This window comes from Asparagus officinalis, chromosome 8 (assembly GCF_001876935.1).
Source record: "Asparagus officinalis chromosome 8, Aspof.V1, whole genome shotgun sequence".
Lineage (NCBI taxonomy): Eukaryota > Viridiplantae > Streptophyta > Magnoliopsida > Asparagales > Asparagaceae > Asparagus > Asparagus officinalis.
The window spans coordinates 97,517,653-97,537,554 of record NC_033801.1 but is presented as its reverse complement, the minus strand read 5'-3'; the positions used below and the strand labels follow the sequence as shown (position 1 = coordinate 97,537,554).

Here is a 19,902-nt window from a genome sequence, read left to right as displayed (position 1 = left end):
TGATATTAGTATGTTAAATTAACTGAAGTGTTACTGTTAGGACATATTTTTTAATCTTGTGGGTGTATGTTTCAGCTTAAGTTGGTATTTAATGAGATTCAAGTTATCATATTTAACAATTTTCTCATATTTAGCGCAAAGCAGGCTCACTGCTACCATCTGTTTTCTAAAGTACAAACTATTAGTTTGGTACATTTGATGATCTTCTCATCTTTATTATGTAGGTGACAAGCAATGATGATCCATAAAAAGACCTTTTGTCCTCTACATATGGCATATCTTGCAAGGATGTGACCACAACAACAATCTCAAACTCATAACCAACAGCATATTGCAAGCAAGCTGCGAAAGCAAGTGCAGATTGCAAATGCGCAATTTGCAAAAACTAGATCATTTTAGGGACATGAGACCCAGGAGGAACAAAGGTAAGAAGATTCTGGGAAAGAATCAAATACAAGTGGAAAGTATACCAGAAAAAGGATAAAAAGATCCTTGGAAATGTTTTAACCATACATTGATGGGGAGAGAGAGGAAGAGTTACAAAATGTTAGTATAGAAAATGAACATCTCCAAGGAGATTATGGGGACAAATTATAGAGTCTGATGAAGATGAGGATACGAGGGAAGATGAATCGAGAGGTTGACAGAGACGAGAGATAACGAAAGCTGACCAGAGAGACATAGAAGATGCTATGCCTGAAAGGGAAGCTTGCCAGTTAGTGTCGAATGGAGGGGGTGATGAAAATGAAGCAACAATAAAGCAGGAGAGTAGTGCAAAAAGCATAGAGGGCTAACCAAGTGCACATCAAAAGTTCATGAAGAGGGCAAAGTGGCATGACCACTTGTTAGTTTAGATGAATTTGGAGTACCTATTGGTCTGACAGATAAGATATTAACTGACCTAAGCAGCTTTTTCAGTTCATTTGGAAGAACTTCACGACAGGTATCACTAAATCAGGAGAGCTCACATCAGATTTTGAAAGCGGATAAGGACAACCTGTGGAAATATGTGCGGGTATGTATCCCATATAAACTCACCTCTTTTAATGAAGATTTAAAATCTTTGTATAGTGTTTCACATGATCTTTTATAGAGCTAAAATGATTGGTAATAATTTGTTTTTCAAACTTTAGTTCATGTACAAAGTAAGTATTTAACTCATAACATCATGTCACCGCAGAAAAATTACTCTGCTGATAATGGAAATAAATGGGTTTTGCTAAGCATTAGTGGCTCATGGATGAGATGGAAATGCAAGCTGAGACGTGAGTGCTTTGCGTGTTTGAAAAACGATCGCCAAAGTTTGCAAAGGCACTGCTAGAATGTGCAGGAGGATCAATCTAAAGCTTCTCTAAAGAATCGACACTCTGAAAAATTAAGAATCAGTATTAGTCTATTAGCCCTATGTCTGCTGCATGATTTCCTTATTTTGTTCAGCATGTCTCTTTAAAGCTTGCTATCCATGAAAAACTTACTGATTGTTTTATAATTATGTAGTTAGCCAGCAAGAGTAATAAGAAAATTCATGACAAACAAAAACTTATTCACACTTCTAGCTCGAAAAGTTTAGCTATGGTCCAAGAGATGGTAATTGTAGGTTTTGAGAAGGGAGAAACTCAGAATTTTTTTTTATTATATCTCAAGCAAACGTACATAGCTGAATGATTAGCCTAAGAGGGTTGAGATTATTTTACAGAATCTCAACCACTTATTAAGATAAAGCCTATCACTAACAAACTAAATCAATTATAATCAATACTTATCTGCTATCATACCGGATATTTAAAAAAAATAACAAACCTAATACTAATCTCGTAGATTCTTGACACTCCTCCTTAAGTTGGAGCATAGATATCTATTATGCCCAACTTGCCTATCATGAGTTCAAAATTTGGTCTTAAAAGCCCTTTAGTAAGTACATCTGCAACTTGTTGAGTTGTTGGAACAAAAGGAAGACATATGATCTTTGTATCAAGTTTTTTCCTTTATGAAATGTCTATCAATCTCCACATGCTTCGTTCTGACATGTTGTACTGGATTGTGTGCAGTGCTAATGGTAGCTTTGTTGTCACAACACAACTTCATGGGTAAGTTAATCGGTCTCCTTAATTCTTCTAGGACACGCTTGAGCCGCAGCATTTCACATACTCTATGTGACATAGCTCGAAACTCAGCTTCTGCACTGCTACTAGCAACATCATTCTGCTTCTTACTCCAAGTGATGAGGTTGCCCCAAACAAACGTGCAATATCCAGAGGTAGAACGTCGATCAACTATCGATCCAGCCCAATCTGCATCGGTGTAGACTTCAACTCCTTGCTGTTCATTGTTTATGAAAAACAATCCTTTACCAGGAGTACTCTTCAGATATCTGAGGATCCGATAAACTGCATCTAGATGTTCCTCGTATGGAGAATGCATGAATTGGCTCACTGCACTTACTGCGAAGGCTATGTCCGTTCTTGTGTGCGACAAGTAGATTAGCTTACCAATCAATCTTTGGTAACTTGCAGTATCAACTGGAATCCTTTTTTCACTATCCCCAAGTTTTACATTTGCCTCTACTGGTGTCTCAGATGGTCGGCATCCACTCATACCCGTTTCTTGTAAGAGATCAAGTATGTATTTTCGTTGGGAGAGTCTCAGATGGTCGGCATCCACTCATACCCGTTTCTTGTAAGAGATCAAGTATGTATTTTCGTTGGGAGACTACAATTCCTTGCTTTGATCGAGCTACCTGTTTCTTGTAAGAGATCAAGTATGTATTTTCGTTGGGAGACTACAATTCCTTGCTTTGATCGAGCTACCTTTATGCCAAGAAAATACTTCTACGACCCTAAATCTTTTATTTCAAATTCAGATGTTAAGTTCTTGAGTCTGTCCATCTCAATTATGTCATCCCCAGTGAGTATTATACCATCCACATACACAATTAAGTCAACAACCCTTCTTCCTTTGAACTTGATAAATTGAGTATGATCAGTTTGACTTTGAGTATACCCATGCTTCTTAACAAATTGTGTGATTTTTCAAACCATGCCCTGGGTGGCTGCTTGAGATCATACAAGGATTTTTTTAACTTGTAAAATTTAGAGCCAAATTTCCTATCAAACCCAGGTGGAGGTTCCATGTAGACCTTCTAAATCACCATTTAGGAAGGCGTTCTTTACATTAAGTTGTTGAAGAGGCCAGTCAAGATTCACTACAATTGAAAGAAGCACTCTCACTATGTTAAGCTTGGCAACCTACGCAAATGTCTCAGAGTAGTCAATCCCATAGGTTTGAGTAAACCCCTTTGCTACAAGTCTGGCTTTGTACCTGTCTAATGGTCCATCTGCATTGTATTTGACTGTAAATACCCATTTACAGTCCACAGTTTTTTCCCTTCAGGCGGGTCCACTACTTCCTACGTTCCGTTTCTAACCAAAGCCCTCATTTCTTTAAGAATAGCTTCCTTCCACTCCGGAACAGTTAAAGCATCCTGCACATTCCTTGGAATTTCTATACTGAAAAGTTGTGAGGTAAAAGCAAGAAAAGGAGATAGTCTGTCATAGGAAACAAATTTAGACAAGGGGTGTTTGGTACATGAGCAAACACCTTTTCTATGAGCAATGAGAATTTCTAAATGATCACTATCACAAGAGTTAGGTATACTTGACGACTTTGAAGAGGAAACCTCCTTCGATTTGGAGTCATGACTTTCCTGTGTGGTGACACCCTTTTTTCCTTGATAATTTTTCCTCCTTGAGTAGACACGAAGTCCTATCTCTGTTCCACTTGGTTTCACACACAATTCTGGATCCTGCAAAACTTGTGATGTCATTAGAATGTTTGTGCTAGAGTTTTTATTACCTAACACCCTTGTATCTAGGTCAGGTACTACATTGCTTTCACTCTGAGTAAGAGGACCAGAGACTGGAACAACATCAGTATCAACTGAATCAAGTCCTGGTCCTTCTATGCTAAGTGTATCCCCTAGTGGTCTAACCAAATCTGCCAGTTCGAAATCAGCCGGTTGTCACACTTCTATAACAGAATCAACATCCTTTCCTGCAATGGTTGAGCCAGAAGGGTCTGATGTAGGTTCAGTTTTTCAGTGTTTGGGGTGATAATTGTGGAGATAGAATCTAATGTTGTGTGCTCACTACCAAAGATTTTTAAAAACAACTCATCTTCACTTTCATTCTTAGAATCTAATGTTGTGTGTTCACTACTTAAGATTTCTTAAAACAACTCATCTTCACTTTCATTCTCCCCCTGAAGATGCGCATCCCCAAAATATTTTTGTGTTTCAAAAAGGTAACATCCATAGATACAAAAAATTTCCAATTAATAGGATCAAAGCATTTGTACCCTTTTTGAGTTGGTGAGTAACCAACAAAAACACACTTTTTCGTCCTTGGATCAAGTTTTCCACGATTATGACTATGCTTATGAACAAAGGCTTGCATCCAAAAAATTTCAAAGGAATGCTACTTATAAGTCTAGATGTAGGCAGTTTGCATAAATTCTCCAATTGTTCCTTTGTGAACGAGAGTTGTTCTGTAGAAGAGTGACAATTCTGATCATCAACTGAGGTCTGGAATGCCAGATTAACTCCTTTCCTCTTCCAATTTGGAGGTTTTCCGTTCAGCTTCCAGCAGGTATCACGGGTGTGCCAAGGCCTTTTACAATGATCACACTAAGGCTTATCAACGCGTTTGGAATTCTTTTTTTCACCTTCAGGTTTCGGACCTCTGGAGAACAAGGTCGAAGACTCAGTTTCTGGAATAGCTTCTGCCCCGGTCATCATCACATGTCGTCGAGCTTCTACTCTTCGAACCTCAGAAAAGACTTCCCTTATATTCGGGAGAGGTTTCCGGCTTAAAATCCCGCCTCTGACTTCGTCAAATTCCCGGTTTAGGCCTGCTAGAAACATGTAAACTTGTTCATTCTCTTCTCTCTTTAAATGTCAAATGCTATCCTTGGAGCTTTCCCATTTCTCCTCATAACACTAATCCAGCTCCTGCCATAATATAACATTTTTGTTGTAATATACAGTAACCTCACGGTCTCCTTGTTTCACTTGCTAGAGTCACGTTTTGAGGGCAAAAATTTGCGAGGGATTTTCCAAATCAGAGTACGTATATCGGACAGCCTCCTATACTTCTTTTATGGTGGGAATAAAAAGAAAGGGTTTTCGATCGCCAGTTCCATCGAGTTAATAAGCCAGGCAGTAACCATGGAATTTTCCGATCTCCAAATCCTGAGATTCGGATCATCATCTGCTGGTTTCTTTACCTCACAAGTCAAGTGTTCAAGTTTCCCTTTTCCATCAATTACAAGTTTGACGGTCTGCGCCCATTCTAGGTAGTTTTTACTGTTCAACTTGTGGGTAGTCAATTGCTACGTATTGCCGGATGATGTAGCCAAAGGATCCACTTCTGAGATTGTAGGTATGGTCGTCGTACTGACAGTCGGCTCTCCCGAGGAAACTGAGCCGATGTTGGCTCCGGTGAAAGCAGTTCCAAATTGGTTGATCTGACATTTTGTTGCAAGAATGAGTGAATGGTTGACCTGACATTTCGTTGACATTTTGTTGCAAGAATGAGTGAATGGTTGACCTGACATTTCGTTGCAAGAAAAGGATTTGACAGAGCTCTAACAGATGCTGAAGTGTTTGACCCGTAAACAGAAGAAAAAACCACAAAATAAGGCGACACTTGATTTGATTGCAAGTCATGCTATTCTTAGAATTTTAGTTGTAAAATGTGTATATGACATGCATATTAATTGTTTGATTTGATATTGTCGAGTACATTAGAATAACTCCACCTCCTGAACAAAGTGATGGAGAAGCCATGGATGCTTGGAAGATGGTCAATGGATATGAACCTTCTGGATGTGTACGTCTCCAGGGAAGAGACATTACCCAAACCATGCTGAGAAGTAATGAGAACAAGGTTATTGACCCATGTGAGCAACTCCCCGAATCAATTGTTGAAGCAATAACAAAGAAGGTGATGAAAAGTCAAGAGGAAATGAGGAGACAATAGGAAGCGCAAACAGCAAATAAGGTTCAAGCGTTCACCAAGATGTTGGCAGAAGCAACTGTGGTCGCCATCTTTTTCATAAGATTTCGGGTCATTGGTGTGAAATACGAGAATTGCAAATCTTTTTTCTCTTTCTCGGATTCTTCCCAAAGAGTTTGCAATGTGCCATCAGTCTTCCCGAAGATGATGCCTTTTTGGCCATTAACTGGAGCTGACACCATACAGACTACTTGTGAATATTCGAGTCGCTACCGACTTGTCACAAAAGATGATTGGATCGGCATATGTAATGCGGGGTCAGCATACAATCGTGGACAGAGTTTTGACATTGTGTCAGTGCTCGTACTTATCATATCAGTATTACATTCAACACACGACATGTAAGCTAAATCATCATTATTATTAAAGATGATTATGCCGTCATTATCCTCAGCATTTTTTACATCAAGACTGTCAAAGTCGATTACAATAGGCTCAATGTCATTAAAGATAAAATCCTATTCGCACTCAGACTTTGTGTCGGCCTCATTATTGCTATCAAGGTCTTCAATCAGTGGTACATCGATCTGTTCACCATCAAGATAGTGGATAGAATCTGTAAAATAATTCTCTACCCTCTTGAATGGTTGCTTTTCCGCGACCATCGTCTTGACCTTTCCTTTCTCATCTACATACTTTATGCATTGATGCAGAGTAGATGGAACAATCAAGTTGTTATGGATACATGGTCAACCTAATAACAAATTGTAGGATGTCTCCGCGTCGATTATATAGAAGGTAACATCTGTCCTCAAGTCTCTCATTTGGCATTTAAGCTTGATCTTGCCTAGAGGACGAGTGTTAGAAGCATTGAAGCCGTAGATGGTAGTTTTCGTTGCTGACAGGCGATGCAACGGGACTCCAAGGTGATGCACGAGCCTCAAGGGTATGATGCTCAATGCAGACCCAGGGTCAACTTGAATCCGGTCCACCCGAATAGAGCCCATATATCCCGTAAAGTACAAGGGTCTATCGTGCTTCGGATTCTTCACATGCATGTCTTCCTGATAGAACGTGATGTAATGCATCGGTCCTCTGAAAGCTTGATGGCATTGGGCGCACTTTTCTGCTAGTGCATCTACTTGATCTGGTGGAAAATGAGCAAAAAACGTCTCATTGTCCGCTAAGGCTTCCCGCAAGGCCTCTCTAGTTTATCGGGAAAGGCGCAAAAGCTCGAAGAAGGTGATCCTCGCAGGGATATTAGATAACTGAGTTAAAACATCAAATTGAAATGGCCCTTTGATGTTTCTAGGGTATCCTTCTGAAGCGCCTTGTTATACCGGAGTTCATTCGTCTTGGGGTCGCTGGATGATGCTTGCATCTTTTCTGCTACCTCCTTCGTTGGTTTCAACGGCGTGACTGCTGCTTCAGAGTACTCTTTCAAGTATTTCTTTCCACTACGAGTGCTTAACTCCTGCATAGGCTGCGCAACAAATGCTGGTTGTTCCTCACCTGAACTGTTGATCCTCACCTGAACTGTTGAGGGAAGTAGTTTCTACCTTCTTGTCTGGGACAAAGGAAATGGTGTTGTAGGACTTCTGCCTGGACTTGGACTTTTTTAATTTTGACGGGGTCCATTGTTCATCTGCTAGTAGACCCGGATGAACTCACATGATTTCGCCTTTAGGAGTAGTATATGGAACCATACCTTTATCCTTTTGTTGATGAGGGTCGAGATTCATGACCCGAGTATCTGTTTGAGGGATTGACTTTACACCATCCTGGACTTGAACTTCAGCGAAATCCCTAAATTGGAGGGCGACCATGTTCGCTGACACCTTCTTTTGATCTTCTCGAAGGGACATCACACCTGCTTCTAATAAGATCCGAACCTTATCTTTCAAGATGTAGTAATTCTTCGTCAGATGACCTATAAACCTATGATACATACAGTATTTAGGGTCATCTGTCTTTGACACCTCTTCGGGCCTCTTTGGTTCTGTTAAGGTTATCGATAGCAGATAGCGTCGCGTAGCGGTGAGGCATCGCTAAGGCTATTTCGGGCTATTGCGGCAAAATAAAGGTAAAAAGCGCAAAGTCAAATAGCGGTCTAATTTAGATATGTATAAATACTAAAAAAAAATTAAAGAAAAATCTAAGAAATCTAAAAATACATATTGGATGATTTAAAGGATCCTAAACACAAGGTTTTAAATATCGGATGTCGGGTTCATGTCGGACGACTGAAATCCATGTCGGATAGCGAAAATCGGGGATATATCGGGGGACATGGACTAAATATCGGATTGCCATATCGGGTGATGCGCATATGTATAATATCATATCCTAAATGTAATCTAAGCATTCCTAAATTTAATATAAGCATACTTTATAAATTTTATATACTAGATATATAAAAAAGTAAATAATATATGATGTTTAGGATCACTAACCGATTGTAGAAATTTGATTCTCGATTGCATCCTGAAACAATTTGATTCTATTAATAAGTATCTCCTATGCATTAGCATTTGAATTTGTTACATTTTAATTTTATTATTCAATTACTAACTTAAAATTAATTTTATTGACAGAGAAAAGATTCAAGAGGAAGGCTTACCTGATTTTGAGAAACAATTGCTTTTACTTAGCAGTCAGCGACTCAACAACACACTAAAAGTCTAGAAAAAAAAATGCAAAGAAAAAGTCATTAGCGATATATTAATAAGTTTAATTAATTGTCACCGTGCAACACTTTTTCTTAAAATCTTTGCTTGAGACAAAATCGCAATCACCAACTTATAAAAACGTCGGCTACATATATTCTGCTGACTAACAAAGTTCTTCAAAAGGAAAAAAAACATAATATAATAATAAGAATAATAATAAAAAACACTTTCTACAAACATCAACTCATAAAAACCTTATCTCATAAAAACCCAAACGTCAACTCTCTCTCTCATTGTTCCCCTCAGATCGATCGATTTTCTTCACATTTTTCTGTATTTTCTTTTTTCGTTTCGTTTCTAGGTGGCGCTCTTCAAAAGGAAAAGAGAGAGAGAGAGAGGAAGGCGGCGCCAGAAATGGAGAGAGAGAGAGAGATTAGGGAGGCTTACCTTCAACTTTCAATGGCGCAGGGAAGGAGAGAGGAAGGCGGCGTGAGAAATGGAGAAGCCAACGACGATTTCAATGTAAGGACCACGAAAGCAAGACGATGAAGAGAGGAGGCTGATGGGTTCCTAGTCGTGAGCCCTAGGGTTTTTTCTGTTTTTTGTTTTGATCGCGTGTCTATCGGGTTCGAAAAGAGCATGTTATGTTCGATGAAGGAGCCTAAACCGATAAAAGGTCAAATGGGTTTCACTGAACCCAAACCCAATAAGTGAAAAGAGCCTGAACCGATTTTAGAGCATATCGGCCGATTTTCCAAACATGAAAAATCGGTCGATATGGCCGACTTTTTGCCGATATATCCGATTTCTCCCTTAAAAATGATATGCGACTTAAAATTCCCTGACTTGTGTCGTTTGAGGCCTCAATCCGATATGTCGGCCGATATTTAAAACACTGCCTAAACATGAAATAGACATGTAACCATCACATAATATCGAAGATGACTGGAAGACTTAAAAAGTCATCATCTTCGAGAAGAAGAGCTTAGCGGTGATAAGAATGCCCTAAGAGGAGCTCACGGTGAAGGAGGTGAGAGGAAGTATCAAGGTAGGTACCAGAGGCTATGAGAGGTGGCATGAGGATGTTAAAAATCATAGGAGATGGTGGAATGCAATGGTCAATGGTTGAGTTTAATTTTTAAAAAATAAGCCTCAAACCACTTTTAAATAGCAGTCAAAAAGCAAATTTCGAATGCAATCGTTCACTATTTACCGTTATGATACACTATTGGCCGTTTTTGCGAACAGACATATTCTGCAATATGTCACCGCTATTACGCGATAGTGTAGCGGGCGATAGTGTTGCGGGAAAGGACCGCTAACGCTATTAACGTCGCTATTGCGGGGCTATTTACTGCTATTTATAACAATGGGTTCTGGGAGCAAAATCTTCTTCAATTTAAGCAAGGATTTGAAGATTGGGACAACCTGGTCCTCCTTGAAATTATAATTCCTCAGAGGACAGATATTGGACGTATTGTCCTTCTATTAGAAAAATTCTTGGGAGAAGGATTGGTCTCCACCTCTAATATATCTTTCCCTTTGGATTGCTTTTGAGGGGTGTATTTGTTTTGGTTACCCTCTTTCTTTGGACATCCATCCTCTTAAGCATATTCTCGACCTTCTCTCCTTGCCACACCAAATCTTTCCATGTGAGAGCTTCAACTACGCCCATTTTTGAAAGTATATTGATGGAGAGGTTATTCCGACACATCTCAATGAGAGCAGTCTCGGAGACCTGATCACGAGAATGCAGTGATCGGTTTCTGAACCTCTTGACAAAGTTGCTAACGGAATCTGACTTTTTCTGCTTTTCGGCCAGCAGAGTAGCCATAGACACTTCCGTGTCATCATCAAAGAACCTGACCATGAACAACCTTTCTAAATCTTTCCAACACTTAATGGATCCAGGCTCTAATCTTCGGAACCATTTAAAAGCTACCCCCTTGAGGGTGCTAATAAATAAACGAGTCATGATAGGATCATTGCCCGTTATATGTCTAGTTTGTGTCTGGAAATAGTAAATGTGCTGCGAAGGGGAGCTTTTGCCATCAAATTGCACCGGATTCAGTGGTTTGAACATTAGAGGATAAGAGATGTCCCATTCAATAGGATAGGGCCTAGTCACCCCCATCTCCTTGAAGTTTCCTTGAAGTTTTAGCGCATCAAGTTGTTTCGGGAAGTCGTCTAACTTATGGTCCCGCTCTTTTGTGTGAGGGTTAGATTCAGCTTCAGAGATTCAAAATGTACTTGGTGAATTTTTTCCTCTTCGTCTTCAGTGCTGGCATCGTCATGGTCTCGACGTTTAGACCCTTCAGCTTCGGACGAGGGTCGTCTACGTCTTGATTTGGAGTCTTCACTAGTAGCTTTCTTCTTATTGGTAAGCTTCTCTATCATTGCCTCCATACGCCTGATGGATTCTTGTTGAACGACGATGAGAGCATGTTGCTCCTAGAGCCTCTTCGCCATCTCTTCATCATTACCAGCCTTGTAAATACTTGCTCGCTCGCTTTGATCTGTGCTGGAAGGTTGAGATGTTGTAATGACAGAGTTTTCAGGCTCTTTATTGACATCATAGGATATACTCGCTAGTTTTCGGTAATCCAACGGGATCCTTGCTCCAGTACGGGTACGGGTGTGTTGGTAAACACCCTGTCTTTCAATGAGTGCTTCTCGTAATCCTAGGGAAAACTCAAGATCGGAGGACTCAGAAGAATCGACTTGGGTTTTACTCTTACCTTTACCAACCATATTGATCGTCACTTCGATGTGGCGATTCTTGGACGCTTGTTTTTTAGGACGAAAGCGTCTTCTTCTAGACGAAGGAATCATCGAAGGCTCTGACAGTCGCTCAAAGACTGTAGACTTGTGTGTTGATTCCCCACATGGGCATTGGGAGAGCACTGCGGAGATTAACTTTTCACAGCAGTAATGAGACTGCATCTGACTCATGTTGCGCTTGCGATTAAGAAAATCTTGGAGATCAATGTCAGGGTTACCCCAACCGAATTTGGTAACTTAGCTTTACTCTTAAGATGTGGTTCAGTCAATTCGAGATGGCCAAGTTCAGGTTTGTCAGAAGGACGAACCTCGACCTAAGAGCCAATCGAGAATGTTCGGCTCCTGACAAAGTTCTACTAAGTAGACTGCTTGTTCATGACCATTGTCATCATCTTGCGCCAAGATTCCTACTAAAACATGCTCTGTAGATCGAATGTATATCAAGAAAGGTTTTCCTGATTTTGGTGCAATCAGCACAGGCGGATTAGAGAGGTATGATTTGATCTCCTCAAATGCCTTTTGGCAAGCTTCATCCCAAACGAATGATACACCTTTCTTCATGAGTTTTGAGAATAGCTGACACTTGCCTGATAGGTTAGAGATGAACCTACAGATGTATGCTAAACGCCCCTGTAGACTACGAAGTTCCTTAAGGTTTCTTGGAGGCGGAAGCTCTTGAATAGCTTTGAATTTATCCGGGACATGGCGAATTCCGTTAGCTGTGACTACGAACCCAAGGAATTTACCGCTGGCCATTCCTAGGAATGATTTGGTTGGGTTCATCTTCAGTTAGTGCGTCCGCATGAGATCGAACATTGTTTTCAAGTCATGTAAATGACCTCCCTTGTCACGACTTTTGACAACTAGGTCATCAACATAACATTCCATAGTCTTCCTTAAATGTTCTCAGAAAATAGTGGTCATGACACGTTGATATGTAGCTCTAGCATTCTTCAACCTGAAAGGCATTACTGTGTAACAATATATCCCTGAAGGTGTTCGAAAAGAAGTATGTTTTTCATCATCAGCACAGTCTTCCTTAAATATTCTCGGAAAATAGTGGTCATGGCACATTGATATGTAGCGCTAGCATTCTTCAACCCGAAAGGCATTATTGTGTAACAATATATCCCTGAAGGTGTTCGAAAAGAAGTATGTTTTTCATCATTAGGATACATCTTAATTTGGTTATACCCTGAGAATCCATCCATAAAGGACATACTTTCAAACCCGCATGTATTGTCAATAATGACATCCGTTATGGGTAAAGGAAAATCGTCCTTTGGACAAGCCGAATTTAAATATCGGAAGTTAATGCATACTCGAATCTTCCCGTTCTTTTTCAGAACAGGAACGATATTGGCCACCCAATCAGGATGATGTTCCTCGCGGATAAATCTCGATTCAATGAGCTTTTTGACTTTAATTTCAATTGCCTTCATAATCTGCGGTCGAAATCGCCGTTGCTGTTTCTTAATAGGCTTAGTGTCTGGTTTGATGTTGAGGCGATGCATGGCCACCTAAGGATCAAAAACCGTCGTGTCATTATAATTCCAAACGAAGACATTGATATATTCACGAACAAGAGCGACGAGGTCTTCCTTTTCTTCAGGTGGTAGGCTATCACTTATGAATTTGGGTTTCAGGTTAGACTCATCTCCCATATTCACTTGAATCATTTTATCGTCAGTAGGAGGTTCACATTGTTCGAAGTGATGTTCCCACTGTATGCTAAGTTGTTGGCTTAGCGGATCATCAAACAAAGGCAAATGATCATCTTCTTGATTTTTTATTGGAGATGTCGAGGTCATGTTAGCCATGAGTTCTTTGAACACAGCTCCTGTACTGGTATCAGATTCCTAGCAAGTAGATTCAGAAGATGAACCGCAAGGATAATCATCCGACTCTTCACTGGCTCCAAAGCATAGTGTGAACGGTGGGGATTCATATCCCAACCCGCTACGAGTTTTGTGATAGGAATCATCCAACTTCCTTTCCGGAACATAAGCAGAACGGATTGACATCCAGACCCCTTTATCGAAATTTAGACCTTTGCGGATGAAGTTATATCCCATCTTTTTCATAAGCTTTCGGGTCGGTGTGAAATACGAGAATTGGGGATATTTTTCCTCTTTCTCGGATTCTTCCCAAAGAGTTTGCAATAGGCCGTCAGTCATTCCGAAGATGATGCCTTTTTGGTCATTAACTGGAGCTGCCACCATAAAGACTGCTTGTGAAGATTCGATTCGCTACCGACTTGTCACAAAAGATGATTGGATCGGCATATGTAATGCGGGTTCAACATACAATCGTGGACAGAGTTCTGATATTGTGTCAGTGCTCGTACCTATCATATCAGTATTACATTCAACACACGACAAGTAAGCTAAATCATCATTATTATTAAAGATGACTATGCCGTCATTATCCTCGGCATTTTTTACATCAAGACTGTCAAAGTCGATTACAATAGGCTCAATGTCATTAAAGACAAAATCCTGTTCGCACTCAGACTTTGTGTCAGCCTCATTATTGCTATCAAGGTCTTCAATCAGTGGTACATCGATCTGTTCACCATCAAGATAGTGGATAGAATCTGTAAAATAATTCTTTATCCCCTTGAATGGTTGCTTCTCCGCGACCACCGTCTTGACCTTTCCTTTCTCATCTACATACTTCATGCATTGATGCAGAGTAGATGGAACAATCAAGTTGTTATGGATTCATGGTCGACCTAATAACAAATTGTAGGATGTCTCCGCGTCGATTATATAGCAGATAACATCTGTCCTCAAGTCTCCCATTTGACATTTAAGCTTGATCTTACCTAGGGGACGAGTGTTAGAAGCATTGAAGCCGTAGATGGTAGTTTCCGTTGCTGACAGGCGATGCAACGGGACTCCAAGGTAATGCACGAGCCTCAAGGGTATGATGCTCAATGCAGACCCAGGGTCAACTTGAATCCGGTCCACCCGAATAGAGCCGATATATCTCGTAAAGTACAATGGTCTATCGTGCTTCGGATTCTCTCATGCATGTCTTCCTGAGAGAACGTGATGCGATGCATCGGTCCTCTGAAAGCTTGATGGCATTGGGCGCACTTTTCTGCTAGTGCATCTACTTGATCTGGTGGAAAATGAGCAAGAAACGTCTCATTGTCCGCTAAGGCTTCCCGCAAGGCCTCTTTAGTTGATCGGGAAAGGCGTAGAAGCTCGAACAAGGCACTTTGGAAGGATACCCCTGAAACATCAAAAGGGTCATTTTAAGGATTTTTAGCAAACCGTTAGCTATCAACAGACTTGATATGTCTTTACCAACTACCGTTTGAGTTGGACTAGCCATATTTTTCCTCTCAGCATGATAAGTTGTCGAAGGGTTTCTCTTAGACTTAAATGCTAAGATTTCTCTTCTAGCCTTAGCCTTTTGAGGCAATGGATCAAAAGAATGTAATTATAGCAACTAAGTTATAATCAAGTTAAAAATGGAAATTTTATAACTTTGAAAACGAATGTCGTTCATAGGAATGACGAAGTTCGATAAAGTACATCTTTTGTAGGGTTGAAAAAGTTTGATTGATTTTTTTAATTTGAAGAATTAAGATTCGATCGCTCGGTACGAATCTATTACAATCGCCCTCTCAATTATAGAGGAAGAGAAGTTTTGATTCAACTTCTCTTTAATTTAATGTGGGTTCTTGGCGGTGAAAGGACGCTTACCTCGATGCTCGTGTCGATATTGCTTCCCGTTGACGACCAGAACAAAATTGCTGAAGAGCTTGGATCGGTGCTATAGATCCCGTTGACGATCAGAACAAAATTGCTGAAGAGCTTGGATCGGTGCTATAGACCTCTGAATGCTCTTGTGCGCGTAGTTTGATCTCTGAAAATTACCAAAAAAGTCCATTCCTAATAGCTGCTCGTTGCTCTTTATAGGAGTTTAGCATGTAACTGACGTGCTGAAGTCATGAGAACGTGGTTATAACTGATGCGGTTGTGGGCGTAACCAACGCCTACCACTTAGCCCACGTGGCTGTCGTGGTCTTCGGGACCGTTATAGCCCAATTTAAAGTGAGTGATGAGCTTTATTGTGTCGGCGAACCGCGTCTTTGATGTCGAGCCTCGCTGTGTTGGCGAGCTTCGACTTCCATGTTGAACTTCGCTGCTGTGACGTCCCTATACCGACTCGAAATGTGGTGTTAATGGGCTCGAAGTCTGACATAAGTAAACATCTCGACCGATCGGACGAGACGACCCCCTGTGCCGACTCGAAAGGCGGTGTTAATTGGCTCGAAGTTCGACATAAGTAGACATCTCGAATGATCGGACGAGACGACCCCTTGTGTCGATTCGAAAGGCGGTGTTAATCGGCTTGAAGTCTGACATAAGTAGACATCTCGACCGATCGGACGAGCCGACCTCCTGTGTCGACTCGAAATGCGGTGTTAATCGACCCCTCCTATCAAAGACGACTCGTCGAGAGTCCACTCGACCCAGTCGACCAGACGATTCGACGTTTCTTCATGTCGATCCGAAAGGCGGTGTTAGCCAGCTTCGTTACCTTGTTGAGCCGGAGCCTCGTGGTCTTGTCGAGTCTCGCCTTTCTATGAGTTCAAATCTGAATTTCAACTGAGCTTCAACGTTCGTCTTGGCTAACGAGGTCCGTTATAATGAGTTGCAACCCTTGCCTGCCTCTTGGTAATTTTTGAGTGCCTATAAGATCCCCTTTAAACTTTTCAGACCCAAATCGGATTGTATGGGGTTTGAAATACTTTGAACACTTTCAGCTGCTGTGGGTGTAGTCTATTTAGTTTAGATGAACTTCGTTTCGTCATTTGGAAGACGAACATCACATTTTGTCGTTTCTAGGTGCTACAAGACGAGGCTAGGTTTTGTCTTCGTCGAGTCCCATTGTTCTGCACCAACTTTGTCAGGTCCATGCTGATCTGACGGCTTAAGGCACAATCAGAATTTAATGCTATGCGCCTTTTCCAAACTTGATGAAAGGCTGCCAGGTGGCACCTCGAGATCTTTGTCGTGGATCTCGTCCGCAAATCTTCTTTGCAGGAGATCGCGTCAGCAAATTTGGCTGCAAATCTTGGCCGTTTTGAACTTTCCCACTTCTATATATAGGGCAAAGAGACTTGAAATGTCTCTTATTCTTTGCATTTTCTTCAAGTCGTCAGAGCTTTTTCTCTCTCCACGTTTCAACTTTTTCTCCTTTCTTCGAAGGCTCTGATCTTTTAGTTGCTTCGATGGCCCCGAAGACTGCTCCTAGTAAAGGCAAGGGCAAGAAAACTGCCGATTCCTTAGCTGAACATGCTGCTTCGTCGGCTCTTCCAGGTAATTTGTCTGAACGCATGATTTGCGTTTTTTTTTAACCAATAAACTCTGCTAGTTTTTTTGGTTGAGGGAGACGAACAATTTTCCTCTTTGAGATAGACTTCGTCTGAAAAGATGATGTCTTTTGATTACACCAGTTTTCGTCTGTTTGATGAACCTCGTCTTTGTGACGTATGGTTGCACGGTTGACGCTATTCATTATTTTGACGAAGTTCGCTTGTCTAGCGCTGCTTGTTTGACTTGACGAATCTTGTTGATTAAACGAGGCTCGTCTTTCTGTTGAATTTTGTCTGTTTTGACGAAGCTCGTTTGTTTTGACGAGGCTCGTCGACATTCGTTCATGAAACGAATTTTGGATTAACTTCTATTTGTCCCGTTGGCAGTTGTGCTTCTTTCTGTTCCAATTCTTTAATGGGGTGATTTTGGTTCGGATAGTACTCAATCTTTGGACCATTACCCTCATTATTCCACTCTTGCAAAAGTCTCTATATTTGGGGACCGAGATGAGAAAGAGCTTCGTCTCCTTGCTGACCCCTCCAGCGCCATACTTAGCATTTGATTACAGATGCTTCTTTAGAGACCGCTGATCGAGATCAAATTGTGAAACATGCCTTTCTATTTGGAGACTCCACTAAAGACCTTAACGTATTGGATATTGGGACTTACCGATGGCTGAGAACTATAAATGAGGCGACATGTGTTTCTGCCGCTTATGGAATGGGACATTTCCTTTACTGCTCTCAAATCTGCCGCAGTCCCAAGGAAGATGAATTGGCATTTAACCCTAACGCAAGATGGGGTGACCTGTGGTTTTTCTCGAGAAGTGGCGCCAAAATCGACAGTAATGGTCGTTATATCACTGGCTTGCATCCAGGCCTATTCCAAATAGACTTACCAGTCGGAGAAACAACCGAAGAGGCAAACACCTTTGGTCGCGCCTTCTACAAAGTTAAGGGGCAATTCTATGCTAAGGATTTTAGGACTCTTGGCTGGTCTTGTTGGAGACCTACACAATGGTGGCCTCGCATCACCGAGTATATCTTGCAAGAGTATCAAGGAGATCTGCGAAGGTTTGACCTCTATGCACCTATCAGAGCAACGCGGCCTGGGTTGAAGAACAATTCTCACCAAATTTTTAGCATTTTAGAATTGTATAATTGTGATACGCACACTTTCTTCACTCCGAATGGGGAATTAGGAATCACTCTTCACGAAATGGCTGAAGTTTCGAGCTTACCATATGGTAGATATCCCTATGAAGAATATGTTCTAGGGTATAAAGAACTGTCTGACCTCGAGAAAGATTACCCCCAGGTGGTCGAAACTTATTGGAAGGTAATGCGTCATTACCATATTTGCTTGGAGATGGAGGGACGCATCGAGAAGAAGGGTGACAAGTCCATTAGCCATGTCACTTGGGCACGCTACCTCTTCAAGAATTTAGATCGGAAAAAAGATCCGGTAGTGCCTTTGGGTCCTTGTGAGGCGAACGAAATTGTAGATCACATCCTCTCTCATCCTCAAAGAAAATATATAACGCCTTCAGATGAACACGGTTACGCTGCGGGCTTAGCATTCGAAAAGTTACTTTCATCAAAGTGGATATCTGATTTCAACTAAGGCTGTATTAGCAGGATACCTGGTACTCTGGCTAACACATATCGTTGTACCTGCCGGTAGTTTTGATTGTTTGGCAAAAGAAGTGATATTCCCGGCCGTTTGTTTGGCGCACGGCCGTTCTTACGCTCCCCTACCTGCCATGATCGCTCGCATCCATTGGGGATTGCGGCGTTTATGCTACAGCTTTTGTGATGATGTTGAGAATCCAAAGGTAGAGCTGCCTTACGCCTATCTCATGGCGTGGTTTGTCATGCATTGTCTTATGCTTATGAGTGCACCTTCTGCTCGTGTAGATGGTCAACTTACTCCTTTCATTCAGAGACTGGAACACTCGGATTGGAGTAAGCACTACATGGTGTCAATGAGACATACGCTTCGGGACCACAAGAGCTTTGAGTTCAACCGATGTTTCCCTCATTTTCCAGACACTAGCTATGGTAGGAGATGAATCCAAAGGTCAAGGTTATACTACCATGTCCTTTGGTTGTTTCACGTGGCTTTTGAACATTCGCCAGGATACCTCATTTATCGTGTTGGCACCCTTTGTGTTCTAGAACCCTATTTACCTTGCCGCTTTGCTCGCCAATTTGGTTATGATCAGCTATACATTGGCAACCTCAACACCCAATGAAAAACTGAGGGTTGCGGTTTAATTGAAGGGGCAAGGGCTTGGTTTTGGACCATTGCTGGTGGTACGGGCGCTCGCTTCTCACTCCCACAACAGGATCCTCGGCTTCGAATGACATATTGTGATAGTGGTTGCTTTTCGAGGAGATTTAAGGCGCACAGCAGATTGTGATAGTGCTTGCTTTTCGAGGAGCACACAAGATCCATAAAAAATCAGGTAATAAAACCCACTCAAACACTTGATCCATCAAGAGAAAGCTTCAAGTGATAATTCTATGGAATCAATTTTCATGCACCCTCAATAATTCTAGTGATAGTTTTATTGCCACTTGAGGCATCACGGTATGGAATTTAAGTTTTGATCAATACTCGCAGTGCATAATATCTGAAATTTGAATATAAATGTTCAAGCCAAGAAGCATGGACATGAACATGTACATTCTGATAATTGCCAAGTATTATCCTTAGCATCATAGTTTTAGTTTATTCAATCGTCCAGTTATCTTTTGCTATTGATATTGAAAAAGGTAGTGTTTAAGAATGTTCCTGCTCTGTGATTTCTCATAGTTCATAGGTTAAAAAATTGTAGACACTAGTAAAAGGAAGCTCAGCCCCAACAGGTGTATAGAACCGTTGGGATAGTTTTTACTAGCTCCAACGGTTTAAACCGTTGGGACAAAGGTGATTTACCAAAACGGTGAGGGAGGGAAATTTCCCTCCATTTATTTTCGCAAAAAAAGAGGAAATAAATCCAGAAACCCCCTAACCACCGTTCTCTCTCTCTCATAAGAACCCCAAAACCACCGTTCTCTCTCTCTCTCTCATAAGAAAATCAGCCCCAAACCCCTTGCGCTG

At 41.2% G+C, this 19,902-nt stretch overlaps 1 protein-coding gene across 1 annotated transcript in view; it reads left to right on the top strand.

The window, feature by feature from the left end:
- LOC109822671 (phosphoglucan, water dikinase, chloroplastic-like) overlaps positions 1,341-19,902 on the top strand; it is a 22,816-nt gene continuing 4,254 nt past the window's right edge. The window contains exon 1 of the mRNA XM_020388904.1: positions 1,341-1,385. The gene's annotated coding sequence lies outside the window, so the exon portion shown is untranslated. The remainder of the gene's footprint in view (positions 1,386-19,902) is intronic.